At 41.0% G+C, this 17899-nt stretch overlaps 1 long non-coding RNA gene across 1 annotated transcript; it reads left to right on the top strand.

Annotated features, from left to right (window-relative positions):
• The first annotated feature begins 7606 nt into the window (after positions 1-7606).
• On the top strand, positions 7607-8237 carry LOC136506643 (uncharacterized). Its single transcript, XR_010771684.1, has 3 exons — positions 7607-7908; positions 7997-8098; positions 8175-8237. It is a non-coding gene; the product is annotated as an uncharacterized lncRNA (long non-coding RNA).
• The last annotated feature ends 9662 nt before the right edge of the window (positions 8238-17899 follow it).

The raw sequence follows: 17899 nt of genomic DNA, 5'->3' as shown, positions 1-17899 counted from the left end.
GTCAACAACCAAAAATAAAACCTGAAAAGCAACTCTAAATAGTGAGAAATGGACTATAGCTCGACCACTGACCCATATATAGAATAATGACACACTGCATGTACTGAAATGATTCACATCTCTAGGGCCATGTTTGGCAACTATAATTGGTAAATAATGCACAAACATTTTTTGTTTGAGATACTTAGGATTTCTCTTGTAGGTTCAGAGTTTGGAGGTTCAATGCTTGCAAGTCGCAACCAGCTTCGTCAATTGCACAAGAAAGCTTCCATTTGATCACAAGCATTTTTGGCAAAAAAGACCAAATCTTTGTTGGTTGTAATCATTCTTTACATTGTTGTGATGCCTTGTATACCTTCTTTTCCTTCGTAGAAAAGTCATTCCGACTTATTGTGTACTGCAAGAAGCTTTGTTGCACTACATTTTTAACACGAAAATTAGCTATCCATCTTTCTTTATTCACATTGCATTTTCCATATGCTGCTCAGCTCCTTTTAATAGACTAATTTTATGGATCCACCGTTCCATGGAGTTTTTCGAAATTTCGAATAGGCATTGCCCGCAAGATGGTGCTTTCAAACAGAGAGAAATCTAAGACAATATACGGTGTCTTATTTGCTACATGTGTTGCTGTGATTAGTGCTTCCTTGACTTTGGTCGTATGCAAGCGCAGAAATTACAGAGACCCACGTAAATACATAAGTTCAGATACAAGCTTCTATCGCCATGATAAGTACTGCTATATAGCAACTACTAAGCATGGTTGCAACAAAACCTTAGTGATTGCAACGACGGAGTTTTTCATTGCTATATGTACGACCCTATTGCAACACAGACAACTATTACATACAACAAAACATATTCATTACAACATAGACGTGCTATTAATTTGTATAAGGTTCTGAGGCTACTAATGATAAGAACACAATTACGGTGTAGTGGTTAGTAGCTTTTTTTAGAGTTAAAGGTCTCAGGTTCAAAACCTGGTTACTCAGCTTTTTTTAAAAAAATTCCCTAAAAGCGTTGTGCTTTCTAAACCTTAATGATTGCAATAATTTATTTTTTCGTTGCTATATGTACAACTCTTTTGCAATGCAAACGACTATTACATACAATGAATCATATTCGTTGCAACATAGACATGCTTTCGCAACCATCAACTAAAGAGTTGCAATATCATCTCAGTATTGTAACGCCAATAAAACTATCCGCAACGCAAATCAAATCATGGCAACAGTGACCACTTATTGCAACGATCTTCGCACTCACGGCCACGAAATAATTTGCGTGGCTAAATTCTGCCTATCACAACCGAAAGTGCAAATGGTTGCGATAACACCCCTTATTGCAACTAAATCTTGCCGTTGCGATAAAAAAGCTTGGCATAAGGGTCAGAAGTTTGTAGTGACGGTAATGCACACAGCACCAAACAATACACACACTTTGATCTCCATCCCAGATAGGACCTCCAACTTGCGCATGCACCCTGGGATATTCCGACTAATCCTCCTCCCCTACCAGATAGGGCTTCCAGAGTGCCAAGTGATGAGAGTGCATATCCTGGCAGATAAGTCCACGTGGCAAAAGATTGGATCAGCATTCCAAAGCCAAACTACTTGGTTACCTCACTAGATAGGACACATAGCAGCCATGCATGAATGCATGCATCCACATCCACATAGTTGAGGCTGTCATTCATGCAAAGAGCTTAACTGTTTGTGATGACACAACCCCGGAAAGGCCGCAATTATTTTGATCAGGACACCTTTTTTTCTCGCCAAATCATGACAGAAAAAAGGAAAAAGGAAACATGGCCAATAGTGCGGCAGCCTCATCTCCTGCTTTGGCTGTGATGAAGACAATTCTTATCTCCGTCGTTGTTGAGCAGCAGTGCGCACTTAGGAGGACACTAAAGCCTGAGATGATTTCAGCTTGGGTGATGATCTGTCGATAGCATGGGCGACACATGCATGCCCACCAAACTAAAGGTGTGTACTGACGAACAATCGAGTAATTTTGTCCATATATCATTGCTTGATGCCGATTGCACGCTTCTTCTGTTAAGTTCAGGGTTTGCATTGCATGGACATACAATTTTCACGTGAAATAATGTGACGGATTCACGCTTAGATACGCTCAATTGCATGTGTGTGGACCAAACTATATGCTTTTGTTGGGAAAGACCAATACTAAAGCCAGATATTGTCATCTGTGCAAAATTTCAACATGCTGTACACGAGGCTCAACGGTGTGTACTGCACTTTTCGTGTGTGGTTTACTTGATTCAATATTTCAATATGAAGGCGGAAGAATAGTTTTTTTTGCCGTGTGAGCAGTGGCGGATCTACATGGTATGCCGGGTATGCACCGGCATACTCTGCGGTCCAGCCAACACGAGTAATACATCTGTGTATATAATGTAAAAAGAAAAAGAAAAAAACTACACGATGCTTTGCCTGCCTCCCACTAAGTCCGCTGGGTGCGTTGCGAAGTCACGATCCCAATCCTCAACAGCCGCCGCCGTTCCGCTCTCGCTTCGTCTATGGTCTGCCTCACGAACTCGCGAGGCTCGTCCTGACTGTGATTCTGCCCATTTTGTTCCTGGAAAAGAAGCCAGCGCAGACAGCGGTGCCTACGTTATGCAGTTCTGGCCGGCTGGCCAACTGCTGCTGCCGGCGTTCTGGGCTTCTGGCCGTGAAAGCATTCAGCAGCTACCTGGACTACTGCTGCCACCGCTGTACTTGTAATTTGTAAAGTACGCAGACTTGCAAAGACTTCGAGAATTCAACAGACGACTTGCACATGTTTGCCAGATTTATTTATTTTATAATTTATAATCTCTAAACATACATAATTAGTCACATTATTTTTTTAGAATTGTTCAAGGAAAGAAACGGAGATATTATCTCTTTTCCAGAAACACGCAGCCAAGAAGGCAGCGACGGCTACTACTACCGCTTCAAATCATTGTAAATCACCTAAAAAAGTCAAATAACTAGCATTGTAAGTATTTTACTCTCTTTTATGCCTATAATTTTAACTATATCTTTATAGTGTTTGAAATATTTATGTCATCACAATTTGTGAAATAGTTTCTGAATTCTGATTTAATCTTTGAATTTAAGACTTGTCATATTGTTTAGTAGATGTATATATAATTATTTTGCGGATTTGCAATTGTTTACAGATTTTGTAAATGGTATTACCGAATTGTATAAGATTTTTTTGTACTGGCATACCCTACGATAAAATTCCAGATTCGCCAATGCGTGTGAGGTCTGGAAAACAAATGAGGCATGATGTACCGGGGTGAGTGGAGCTCTGCAAGATTGATCTTAGGGCGTAACATACATATCATATGTACTCTCTATGTCTCACACTACGCCACACAAGGGTTTGTAGAGGCGGCTCAACACCATTTGTATGGGCGGTTTGACCAGTTGCCCCTACCAAATCATCTCTACAAATCATGCATTTGTAGGAGCGGTTTCCTAGACCGTCCCCTACAAATCGATTTGTAGAGGCGGCTGGTGTTATTAGCCGCCCCTACAAATCGATTTGTAGGGGCGGCTGTAGTACCAGCTACCCCTATAATACCTGTTTGTAGGGGCGGTTCAGTCTAGAATCGCCCCTACAGTACATTTCTCGCAAAAAAACTTTCAAATTTACAATTCAAATTCGACCAGAACATACATATAGCCCTGTTTGTTTCCGCGTATTCTCGCGTTCGTGTTGCGAGTGAGCGAGGAAAGCGAGATAATCCCGCCAAACACCTCGCGACCAACGCGCGACCGGGAATCGCCCACAGCATGGAACGCGCGAAACTTAACTATGACCCATGATTCGCAAAACGCAGCCTCCGAACCACGTTTGCTCAAGAGTATTATATAAACTACAAGCACAAGAGTATTATATAAACTACAATTACAAGTCCAATTCACAAGAATATATACAATCCATCATTAAATAGACATAATTCACAAGGTAAAACCAATGTCCAATTCACAAGAATATATACAATCCATACACATTGTTATCAACGGCCTAGAGCTAGCCTTTCAGTCTCACAAAGGTGTTGGTACTGAGGATTTGTACCTAAGTCAGACTCTCGGTCATGGTAGGTGCCTTTGACGTGTACAATCTGGTCCAACATAAAGTTGCAAAGGTCGCCAACGAGCTCTAAGAGTTGGTCATCCTTGTATGGGTCGCTTTTCATTTATTTCTCTTCTTTTCACTACAAGAGAACAAGTTTCGATTTAGTATTTTATACCATGTACGAAGTTTTTATACTATAGGTGAAGAGGTTCAAACTTACCCTTAAGGGGTGTCTCCTGTAGGCACCGGTGTTAATCATCATAGAAGATACATAGTATCCATAATGTACACTCCCAGGCTTCTGCTTGGGGCACTATGTGTTTTGCATAGGGAAATGTTAAGTAATGCTTTTGATGGCCATATAATGGAAGTACTGAAGAAGTAAGTTACACTTACCGCATATAGTGTTTTTATAGCCAGCTTTTCCTTCTTTACTGGATCATGCCTTCCGTGATGTTTAGTGACATAGAACCTAAATGCCCTGTTCGAATTATTTTAGCAAATACAACTTGTTAGTATCCAAAAGTGAACGTTACAAGTATGTATACAAACATATAAGCTAATGAGGATTGTCAATATGTATACCACTACTAACTTCTGACCCTTATACCACGCTTTTTTGTCGCAACGGCATGGTTTCGTTGCAACAAGCATTGTTATCACAATGATTTTCACTTTTGGTTGCGATAGATTGGTTTTTTGCCATGAAGATTGTTTTGTGGCCATAAGTGTGGAGATCGTTGCAAAAAGTAAGTGTTATTCGCAACAAATTATTGAACGGTTGCAATAAGTGATTAATGTTGCCATAATTTGATTTGCGTTGCGGGTAAGTTTATTTTCGTTGCAATACTAAGGTGATATTGCAACTCTTTATTTTATGGTTGCAATAGCCCATCTATATCGCCACGAATATGTTCCGTTGTATATAATAGTCGCTTACGTTGCAAAAAATTAAGGTTGCAACGATTATGATTTCGTTGTATGTAGCAGTTTCGTTCATTGCAAAAAGGTTATAATATAGCAACGAAAAATTATATTGTTGCAATATCCAAGCCATTTCCACTTTAATGGTTGCATAATTTTTTTTTAAAAATGACAACAATATGGGTTTCGAACCTGAGACCTCTTGGTCTTGAAAGTAAGCTCCTACCACTAGGCTATGTCTATGTTTGTGTTAGTAATAGCGAAAGTACCCTATATTAATTATTGTTGAACTGTTATATTGGAAAAAGGATCTAATCTAATTTTACATATCACGTAGAGGTCGCGGCTTGTAGCTCCTGTCGCTGGCTCCTTCTCTCCCGCGGCCTCTCTTCTTCCCCCACGTGTTGTCTCCTTGCGAAGAATGTGGTGGAGGTCCCCCTGGCCCCTACAGCCAGCACCAACAGCTAGCGTTGTCAAGGCCTCCCTGAAGCCTTTGTCATCGCGGCGCCCCTTCCCTACGGCCATAGTCAGTCATGGCCCTTGAATTCCCTACAGCGACTATGGCATATTGGTGCCCTAGTTCCTTCCTGATCATCGACGAGATAAGGAGAGCGAGCACTGTCCAGTCCTTCCTCGGCGTGCGAGAGGGGACGAAGCGTTGAACCAGTTTCACCTCACACCCTTCATCATCCACGAGAGAGACGATCAGCGGCCGGCCAGCGATCATCGACATGAAAAAGAGAATCACGTATGCTTGCATTATTGCTCAGTTTTTTCTCTACATATTACTGTTAAGTTTGGTACTTGACTAGATCAAATTACTCACTGTTGTTGATAATACAGACAATTTTCTACAAGATTCTTATTCAGACTAGTATAGTGCCCATGCTAACGCTATGGCTTTATTCGAGGGATACACATAAAAACAACTATAGTATTTAAGGGATACACATAAAAACAACTATAGTTTGAAATTATTAATCGTGATATAAATAGAGTACAACAAGAATTAAGAGAGATTCCAATTCATTGCATCATTTTCAATATATTATAGAAATAGTATAGTGCCCGTGTTACGCTACGGTAAAAACCTAAAAATAGTATTTTCCTATGCACATAATTATTTGTATCACTTGTGTATTCACTGTCATTGCAAATAATTGTTATTTATATAGTTATTTTCCTTGTCTCTGTACCCCATGCTTGCAAAACTGCTGAAAACACTCATCACATCTACACTATTACACATCTCGGTGCGGTGGGTTATGCTCTCGGTGCCATGAGTTTTGCTCGCGGGTGGAGGTGCCGCAGCAACAGAGACGCGTGGCTCTGAGGGGCCGGCGCCGCTCTGCAAGGCCACAATCACGACGGCCCCAGCGGTGCATCCCCGCATCAGCTACGATGCTCGCAGCCGGTAGACAACTTTTATTTAATTTTGCACAGGTAATTTTGCACGGGGAGACAACTTTTTTTCTTCTGGTTGCAATGCACAGGTAATTTTGCTAGTAAATATTTAAAAGCCATAACCAAAACTGAAAATAGAAAACCAAAAAAATCGAACACTAATTTGGTTCTGAAATTTAGCTAACCGAATTTTGCTCAGTTAACAACGTTTTAACCCTTGGTTACCGAAAACCCAAAAAACGTTATAGCAAATAGACTCATAGAAATATATCAGCCCAACTGGCCCATTAAAAACCCCTAGTATATATAAACAACCGATCTCCTTACCCACACTGCTCCTCCCTCTCTCAGCCGCCGCCCCTCTTCTCTGTGCGCAGCCCACACGCGGTCCGGCTATCTCGCGCCGCCCCTGATCCTTCCCCACCCGCACCGCCCCTTCTTACCTCCCCGGCGACCGGCGCGGAGGGCCGCTCCTGCTTCTTCTTCAGGCAGTGGCCGTCAGTGCTTAGGCTGCCAGCCGACGTGGCAGGCCACCAGTCGCAAACCACGGACAACACGTGGGCCACGTGGAGCTAGGTGGCGCACCTCATGTCCTCGTCGGCGGCAGCGCGACTCAGTCGCGCGCACCCCAGTGGGGCATCTAGCGAGCGGCGGCCTGGTGCATCCCACATGCCAGCAGGCGCACGTCCCCGCGCGGCGGCCGAAGGTTCGAGCAACGTGTCCTTCACCGGCGACGACAGTCCCCCTCTCCCCCGCAAGGTCCTTCCTGGTGGCAGCGCATCCATCCCAGCCCCTAGGTCAACCCACAGAGGGGCAGAGATGCTGCGGTAGGTGATGGCACACACATAGTAGGGATGCGGCTCCGGCCTCCAGTTGTCGGTGGACGAGCAGAGCAAGGAAGCTAGCTAGTTGTTCTGTGAACATCTCTCTTAATCGTGTTATTTACTTATATTTAATTTTTTGCTGGTGATCCATTGTCGACATTCTAGAACTGTCAGGAAGGGTCGAGCAGATAGTGATTGTTCCAACTTTAATTTGTTTATTTTAGTACCTGCTTTAGGTTGTTAGGAGTTTATATGCAACCTTTTACACCTTCAAATTAGATGATAAGTGTCACAAAAATGGTTATTTGAATTTTCCGGTAACTTGTGTACCAAACAAGTAAATGGAAGCATATAAATAATCAATGTGGAGGCATTCCAAATGTAGTCCAAAGCAAGCTTGTGGCATAATGTCCAAAGGAACCTTGAAGTACATGCACGTGCTCAAGCTGCAGCTAGGGAGAAGAGCATTGCTTTAGAAGCGGAGGTTGACAAGCTCAAAGAACAGATTGCGCAAGAAGCTGCAGAAAGGGAAAGGGAGAAAGAATAAAATAGGAGGAGGATGCAAGAGGAGTTGGAAAATGCTAAGATAAACTTAAGAGAAGAAATGAAGCAAGAATTTCTTAATATGCTAGCGCAGCACAAAGAAGGAGCTATGATTATGGTATTAGAATAATTTTTTATCCTTTGTACTCTTGATAATCTTATGATTGTGATGCCTAATCTTTCACCCCCAATATTTGTATGTATAGAGTACCCTGCAAAACAATGCCAGTACACAAGTTGCACCAATCATAGAAGAGGAAGATGAGACCGGTGGACATGAAAATGAAAATGAAGATGGGTTACAGGAGGTAATGACATTATTTCACTATGTTCCATGTACCTTGAACTGTAGCTAAAATAGATCAAACAACTTGATGTTTGTAGACTCAGCCTGGAATCGTTGTCACCGTACAAAAAGGTGCACCAGCACCTACTCGCTCCACTAGAAGTATTGCACCTCCCTAGCAGAGCTCTTTTCAACGAAAACACTGCAAATGTGACTGCATCGAAGACATATATCACTTCACAGCAGCTGATGAATAGGAGAAGAAATAATCCCAAAAGGAGGAAGGTAACAACCAGCTAATTGGAATCTAAATTCTTGCATGATTTAATGAAATTTTATCAAATGTGACCTTTCTTGTTAGAACTAGGAAATGTAGAAAATGCATTGAACATGCATGCTGAAAACTGCAGCTTGTGCAGGTTTGATTGGGTGAGTTGTTCTGAGTAGTAATCTACCTTTTCTGTGATACTTGATAATACAAAAGTTGTAGAGGGTTTAGAGATGTTTGTTGCCGTGAAAGGTCATGATTTTAGACCTAGAGAATTAGAGTTATGAATTTTGAAAGTAGCCGGTCAGGTTTTGACCTTGGTCTGGACAGCAGTGGGTGTTTGTGTATTTTGACCATGATAACTGCAGAATCTTATTTAACAAATAACTAGAAAGATGTAGAGAATTTCATGGGCTTTCCGTATTGTTAAAGAATATAATTTTTTCGTTGTCTACAACTCAAGTTATGATTTTTCTAATCAACTAAACTGCTGCTGCCTTAAAAATTCAGAGAAGGCAGCTGCTACTGTAACATATGCAGTAGCTGCATCTGATCCGTTGAAAAGGCCACGATGGATAGGATCAAAGCCGTATTTTCTTCTCCATCCCTCCCCAAGGCTTGCTGATAGACTCTGCTTCTTTTAGCAGAATTTATAAAGAGCAAAAGAGAATGCATACATCTTATAATGCAATCAAATGAAACACAGTTGCATGTGTCTACTAGACTGCTACAAAAACTTGTATTACCCAATAGAACCATGCCTTCAGTATGTAGCCTGCAAAAAAAATATAGATTATCATTTGTAAAGTCAATTGAACTTATATAATCGACCTATACTTACAATGAAATTTTGCTAAAATTCCCAGCCATCTACGCTTCCAAGGAGTAAGGATTGCTGACATCTTGAACAACATTTAAACTCTGAAAAGAGAGGGATATACAAAGACCAAAATAAAGATTGAGAAAGTAGAGAACAAAATATCAAGTTATTGTGAAAACACATAATGCTATTTTCATGGAAAAACATAATTGTAATAAGCATACAGTAAGAATTTGAGTAAAACTAGAAATTGATTCATACGTTTGTGGTTCTGGAACAATGGAATATGACTTCCATCTTTTTCATGGAAAAAGGAATTGCAGCAACTAGACCGACAACATTTGCTCATTTGCAGAATTGCAGTAGAACTTCAACTATGCAAAAGCTTGGTTGATGGCTTTTGTATATGAAATTAGAAATTAGAACCATTTTATATCTTCATCTCTTTACATTTGTGCAAAAATTAGTAAACTTAATATTGTTCTAATATCCCAATCATATTCTTTTGGTAGTAGGTGGACAAAGTTTCAGTGGGAGGCTCATAATCAAGCGAGGACATAGCCGAGGAGATGACATGTTGGGCTGCTAGGAATTTCTCAAGTGCTGCATAGATGTTAGGAAGTTTATAAAAAGTTGTCAAATAATGAGTTAATTGTACACTCGTTTATGATTTTAGCTACTATTTCATGGGTTTGGCAACATATTGAATGATTAATTATAATTAATATATGTGGGTGCAATTGCTTTTGATATGGTTTATTGATTTGCAATGATGATTTATTAAACCAAAATTAAATGTTACTAGCGTTGTAATAAAAGATATACCTACGAGCCGTGATGCGTGGCAATATGTTGTATGGCAATAGACTTATTTACGTTGCAAATAATACTATTGCCACGACATGACTATTGTTGCAATAACAATTAATCTTTCGCAACTGAATAAAATTGCGTGGCAAATTCTACTATTGCAATGGCACCGAGGTCATGGCAATAATGAACGGTACTATCGCAACGAATAAAATTGCGTGGCAAATGATACTGTTGCAACGGCAACGCAGCCGTGGCAATAATGAATGGTGTCTCGCAATGGATAAACTTTGCATGGCAAATGATACTATTGCCACGCCAAGACAAGCGTGGCAATAATGTATACTCTCTCGCAACGATTATATTTGTGTGGCAAATGATTTACTTGCCACGGCACAACTGGTCGTGGCAACAACACCTTAATCAACAAAATTATAGCATGACAACAAAAATCTATTGCCACGCTATCACTCGTTGTATTTACCACCTCTCGCTACGAAGACGAACGTGGCAAGTGCTCGTATTGCCACGCCAATGAATGTTGCGATAACGCCCTATTGCAATGCTTTGCAATGTTGCAAGAAAAGCTAACTCTTGCAACGCCAAACTAGCAACAGTTGCAAGTTCTTATTGCAATGTGACTTTTTGCAACCATTGCCAACGAACGCGATTTCATGGTATGAACTACCTTTTACAACAAAATTGGGCCTATTGCAACGTTTTCTCGTCGTTGCGCAAGGGTTAGAAGTTTGTAGTGTACGTCTTGAGAATCGATATGAAGTCTTTGTATGTCACCTGGGTCCCTATCTATTGAATCAAAGACCCATGCCATGCTCCTCCTGACATCGATGGCTATACAAATCCAATGGTTGTTGCATGGATTTAATCATAGAACTAGATAAACTCTTCTGCATCGAATAAAATATATTGAACAAAGCTTTAAGTATAGAGTTGAACTTACTCAAAGTTGTATGGTAGCCATATAGTAGAGTGTTGTTGGAGAATTTTAAAAGCCAGGGCAATGTATGCCGAAACCTTAAGGGACTCTTGCCTTAGTCTCTTTCGTACATATGTCCTCTTTCTCCCGAAGGATCTTTCTAGCAGCTAGCTCTTTGTCATCCAGTTTCTACTGTTTAGGGTAATTAAAATTGGTTTGTGTTATAGCTTGAGGATCTATATACCCAGCTTTCACACTTGGCATTTGTTTTACAATGTGCACTTGCATTCTACAAATCACGGCGTCGGTTAGTTACAACAAAATTCAAATATTACATTCATATCATATCGGGAGGACAAGGACTTACAGGCACCACATGCGAATTAGATTCATCTCCATTGCTCTAAGGTGAAAGCGTGTCTGCATGTCATTGAGGTCAAAGACAATTTTCTCGGCTAGGCTTCCAAATATGCCAGGTGGGGAAGCATGCTTGTACGAGGTCTATGCTCATTGGGACAACACGCAAGTACCAATCATGGAACCTTCTCATTCCAAGTGGTAGGCGCTGGATGTCCCAGTTTCGAAGGAAGGACTTGCCTCTTTCATATGTTTTCGAGCAATCCTTTGACCATTTGATGGCATCAACATTTAGATATTGCTTTGCTGTTTGATGGAGTTTGCTAGTGACGGCCTCCTCAGAAGCCCATGATGGGACTTTTTTAACTTGGTTCTCACGCTTGAACTGGTCATGGGAATACCACTTGTGCACCGATGAGATGTCTTTCATTAGAACATAAATTGGTCATATGGTGATTGGATGCTTCTTTTGAAGTTCTCATTTAGGCACGTCCTCATCTTCTTGTGCATCACCTTCTTCAGGAGGCACTCGTTGTTCATATATTGGCTATGCTTGTTGAGAAGACTGTGGCATCTCATTATGCACTTGCTCGATACGAGCTAGAGAAGGTCGCGGCTTATCAGGCACAAGCTCGCTAGGAGGCGGGGAAGATTGTGGCATCTCAGGAATATGGTGGTCACGAGATGGTGAAAATATCTCCTCGACCTCAACAACTCGCTCCAAATTTGGGAGAGGTGGAGGCTGGTAAAGAAGCAGACAATATAATGTCCCATTTGTGCCAGAGGATGAACTGTCCCATTACATCTCTGAGTAACACCAGCTCCTCGGGAGTTGCATAGTCTATCCTCCACTACATGAACTTAGGCTTCATGGTATGTACCTCGACCCTAGTGTAGTCTAGTGGTATCTTATTATTGTGGTGTAAGCCATCGAGAGGATGTGCCACACCCAGTTGCCACCTCCATCACAATGTTCTGCCGGCCGCTGAGAAACACCAAGGTGCAACTAGTTGGTTCCCGTATGCGATTGATGGGGGTTGTGGCTGTAGTGGAACATTGGCTGCTAAGAACTTTTGGAGGGATGCCAACTAATGCCAGTTCTTCTAGCGGCGACATTAATGTCCGTGGCTCCATAGACAGTACTTGCTCCTCCAGCGCCTTCGCAACTAGAGCCTTTACTTGGAGCTCAAGATTAGTCTCCTAGTCTCTGCCATGTTTCTTGTACATGTGCCTATCCTCTTTCGAATCCATACTTTCAAGTCAGTCCTTTTCCCTAGCCCCCTGGTGCGGCATGTGTGCTCCTTGTTTCCCAAGCCAAGGCTAGGCTCGTCCCCTCTCTCTGGAAGGATTTGAATGAGCCCTTCTCCTTGTCTTAGCATATTTCAGCATCAGTTGTGTACTCTATAAGACAATGTAATGCACTTGACTCACCTCTTTGTAATCATGGTTGATGAACACTTTTCTACCACTGGTGCCCTTCCCTACTAGCCGACCCGTCTGACGAGAATCGGGTTTACCAATCCCTTTCTGTTCTTTTAGGTACTATTGACAGCACTCGATGACTTCTTCAGTACTATAACCCTCTATCATGGAGCCCTCTAGGTATGCTCGATTATGCACGTATCGACTTAAAACCTGACATGTACCGCTTATAGGATCACATTTCATGCAAGTAGCAAGGGCCCAACGCCTGTATCTGATGAACCATGTGAATCATTAGATATGGCATTATATAAAAAAAGTAGGAGGTAAACACATCTCTAGTTGGTTTTGTTTCTCCACCATAAATTCATGTTGGTCACTAAGCTCTTGCTTGGCAATCAGTCTTCTGTGAGATCTTCGAAAAGAAGTAGCACATGCGGGTGATGGCCATTTTCAAGAACTCTAGCTTTATAGCCCTGATTACAATAGGTAGAAACAATTTCTGCATCACATGACAATCATGAGCCTTGCAGTGTGTTATTGACATGTCCTTCATCGACACTAGCTTCTTCACATTCGCTGAAAACCCAGTCGGGACTTTGACCCTCCTCAGGAAAGTGCATATAGCTCTCTTCTCGTCTGGTGTTAGGTTGAAGCACGCTGTAGGCAGAGTGTATTTTCATTAGCCTCAGGTACCATGGGAAGCTATGGCATCACTGTTTAGTTGCACCATGTCTTTCTGTGATTTTAGACCATCCTTTGACTTGCCTGTGTCCATCAAGGTAGCAATGAGACTCTCAAAGACATTCTTTTGCATGTGCATTGCATCAATGGCATGGGGGACCTCTAAGTCTGGCCAATAAGGCAGATACTGAAAGAAGATCGATTATTTCTTGAAAGGTACGCCTTCGATAGGAAGTGTGCTTCTATCTCTGTTCGTCCCATCCGGATTCTTCTTTCCATAGATGACACGTATGTTTTTCACCATTCTATACACTATTCTCCGTTATGACGTCTCTCCAAAGGGGGTTCAATCTCTGGGGTGTTGTCATAAAATCTAAAGAACAATTTGATGCGGTACTTGTGACTTGTCTTTAAGAAGCATTGGTTCCTTAGGTAAACTATCTTCTTGGATGCATCCAGGTACACCCATGTAGTACCATCCAAGCAAACCAAGCATCCCGTCTTCCCTTTGATCTAGTCCCGACAAAGCAAACAACGCGGGGTAATCATTGGTAGTAACAAATATTATTGCTCTACATATGAAGTCCTCCTTTCAGAACGCACCGTACATCGGCTCCCCATGCCTCCATAGCCTCTCCATTTCTTGCATCAAAGGCTCGAGGAACACAGTCTATATCAATGCCTTGTTGTTTAGGGCCTAGAAATAAGAATAGTGAGGAGAAGGTATTTTCTTTTCTGACACAACTACATGTTGGGATGTTGTACATGGTCAAGATCACTGGCCAAGTGCTATGGTCGCTCATCCTATCATTGAAGGGATTCATTCCATCTGTGCTCAAGCCAAACCGTACATTCCTTGGGTCATCGCTGAATTCTTTGTGCTTCACATCGAAACCTTTGCCACTGACTACAATCAGCGGGTGTGCAATCTTATCATCATCCACCTTGCGCTCATCATGCCACCATGTCATGAGTGCGGCTTCTTTAGGGTTTAGGAAGATACATCTCAAGCAGGTCAGTCACTAGCAGGATACCACATTACCAAGGCACGAATTCTTCTCCACTTTGCATCATTGCCTAATGGAGTGTCCTCTGGGGGCTGAGATTCTTGTACCACCTTTTTTGTACCCTTCTTATTCCTCTTTTTCCCCATGGAGGCTTTGTCCCCACCATAAAGGTCATTGTTCTTGTACCGGCTGGCCCCACACCGAGGACATTTATACAGTGACTTGAATGTTTCGCCACTGAAAAAGTATATAGTGGTTGGGGCATGCATGGATTTTTTCAACCCCCATTATGAATGGACTTATGACCTTCTTCGCTTGGTATGTGTTGGCAGGAACTGAGTTTGGTTGTGGTAGCACCCATGACAGGAGACGTAGTAGATCATTGAAACTATAGTCTGACCAGCCATACCTAGTCTTAAGGATGAGTAGCTCAAGCACAAAATGTAGCAATGTCCAATGTGTCGGACAATCATTTTCAACACCATACATAGTCTCCTTCGATGCTTTTGTCACCCTTTCTAAATTTTCTAGACCTTTTGGGCTCTTTAGTAAAATCTCTGGTCCAAGGGCTCAAATCATGTCCTCCAAATCATCTTCATCCCCGACACATGCTCTACCATCATTATTGGCATCGCCTTCGTCATTACGATCCCAACCACCAGCATCACCACCTTGTTCATTGCCAAACTTGGGATCCATTCATGCATCAAGCTCTTGTGAATATTGGGACAGGGATTCTAGGGTTTCATCGGCGTATTCCTCCTCATCCTCGTCATTAACAATAACCATTTCACCATGACTGAATCCATATTATGTAGTCCTCAACAAATCCTCGCATAATCAAATATGATATGATGATAGTCACATCTGTCCATACCATATGGTTATTGCAATCTTTACAGGGACACATAATTGTATCCTTATTCTTTGTCAACATCGTTGCATGCTTCTTTGTGGCTTCAATAAATTTATCCACCTCTTTACGAAAACCTGCCTTGAACCTTAACGAACCATACATCCAAGAGTTACTGTACTCCATCTTTTACAATAACAACAAAATAAACATTAAAGGACTACTTATTCATATATATATAAATGAATCAAATTAATTATTACTTGAGAATAATTGTATATACTTCAGATATATATGAATATAAATCAAATATAATTACATGAAGCATACAAACACACCATGGTAGAGGAAAATTAATTAATTGCCCATTTATCCATAAATAATTAAAATACATATTTGTTTATTACAATAAACAATTTCAAAGACAACAATTAGCAACAATTATATTTTACCCAATATCTTTCATGCAAACCCTAGTCCAATTTCATCAAACATAAATTTACAAAAATAAAATTAATAAAAAAACTGAACCCTAGATCTAGATCTATATGCACATGAAACATCCATAAAACAAACTAATTGTTCACTAAAATCAAGAAACATGAACCAAATAAGGGTATGATCTTGTTCCCCTCCCTAATTTATCCAAGTACATTCAAAACTTGGGTCTAATTTGCTTCATAAGTAGCTCAAGCACCATAGAAGAGAGAGAAAAGCAAAACTCTAATTACTCACTAACCAACCATTAAAACTTCAAAAAAAGTGTAGGAATAACATTTTCTTACCTTCTACAACCTCTCCATCAAAGGATTTGAGATCAAAACCTTCCCCCCTTAGTAGAGCAATTTTTGGGAGGTGCCCAAGGCCTCCCCACCTTTCTTTTACGGGTTGGAGTGAGTGACCCGAAGAGGAAGAATGGTGCTGTAGTTTTTTTTATATGTGAGTCATTTGTAGGGGCGGCTGGTGATTGAGCCGCCCCTACAAATCGGAGGTATTTATACGCGGGGCAATTGTAGGGGCGGCTCAATCACCAGCCGCCCCTACAACTAGCAACATCGGGGGCAGGCTGGTGAGTGAGCTGCCCCTACAAATCTAACCCATTTGTAGGGGCGGCTCGTATCACCAGCCGCCCCTGCTGTTCCATTTGTAGGGGCAGGCTGGTCTCGTGGGTCCCCAGCACAGCCACTGTAGGGGTGGCTCCATCACCAGTCACTCCTATAAAAAATTTATCCCATTGCTACAAACCATTTTTTACGTAGTGTCAACTAATTAAACATGTCAGCCTACTATTAAATTTTGTCCTATATGGTATCAAAATTTGTCCCGTAAACATTTTGTTAGCTGATGGACACCTAGTGAGGCATCAGTATTAATTATATCCGATCCCTCAAGCATGGTTTTAGGCTCTCTTTGGTAGGCTTGGGTTCTCAAAAAATGGTGAAGCTAGGACAAGGCATGTTTTGGTTAATTATTTAACTTTAAAAGTTGTTCTCGTGTGTAGTTGTTTAGTAGGGATTTTGATTAAGCTGGTGAAGAACCCCAAACAGAAACTCTACCGAAGCGAGCCTGATCCGCTTCCTCCCATTGAGTAGCTCGGCATGCAGGTGTGGTTAAGTAGGAAGGTTGCATCCTTTGCCATTAATTAGTGCAGCAAACAATAATATTGAACAACTACAATAACTAGAGGTACCTACGTAAGCGTACTAATATATCTTATAACTGCTATAGACTGGCTTCTTTGTTTTTTTTTGGGATGGATGGAGTATGCCAGTTAGGCATTTCAATAGCTAACTAGCTAATTGAAGCACATTTCTTTCAATTGTTGACATTACAGTTATTCCAGTCACATTCTTGCTCTAAATGTGCACATATGGTGCTACCAATACTAATGATCCTCATCTCATGATGTTTGCTATATTCAGTAGTTGCATAAAAGCACAAAACAATCATACAAATTCATAGGCTAGAGTTTGGATGAGAAGATGCGATGAGCATTCCCTATAACAACTAGCCCTTACACATCACCTCATGGGAAATCCACCTTTCTCCCATTTCCTTTTATGAAGGAAAGCCTTGAGTTGTCCTTGAAGCCAAACGTATGGTTGCATTTGTACCATCCTTTTCCTGTGTTTTCTAGAATTCTGGCTTATATCATACAAAATATATTGGAGGACCACACATATTAGCCTCTACCTAGAAATGCTAATAATTTATTTGCTTTTAAAAGTAAGTATATGATTTGTCTCAGAGTAGAGTTGCTTCACAATTATGTGCTCTTATTCAAAAAAGTGACGAAGTTAACTTTACTTATCAAATTAGAGTAGTTTCAGTGGTTATCTATAGATAACCCCCATAAACTACTTTTAGTTCACTTTGAATCTTCAAGTAGAAAAAATACACTCCATGTCTTGACACTAATGACATTTTTTCTTCTATTTATTCTATTTTCTAGAGTCATACATTCATGTATGTACATATCATACCCCATGATAATAAATGATTTCAAGATATGTCATGACCATTATAGAATATGTGAGGAGTACCTAAAACTAGTTTGGCATCAAAGATATGTGTAAGAAATATGGACCCTAGGGTGTAGTGATTTTGGTGGATTGATTGACAACATAACCATTTGGACTAACAACTTTTGCTAGTATACAAGGTA

Source organism: Miscanthus floridulus, chromosome 15 (genome assembly GCF_019320115.1).
Source record: "Miscanthus floridulus cultivar M001 chromosome 15, ASM1932011v1, whole genome shotgun sequence".
In the NCBI taxonomy this organism is placed as follows: Eukaryota; Viridiplantae; Streptophyta; class Magnoliopsida; order Poales; family Poaceae; genus Miscanthus; species Miscanthus floridulus.
The sequence above is the reverse complement of the archived record's forward strand: the minus strand, read 5'-3'. Positions and strand labels throughout refer to the sequence as shown.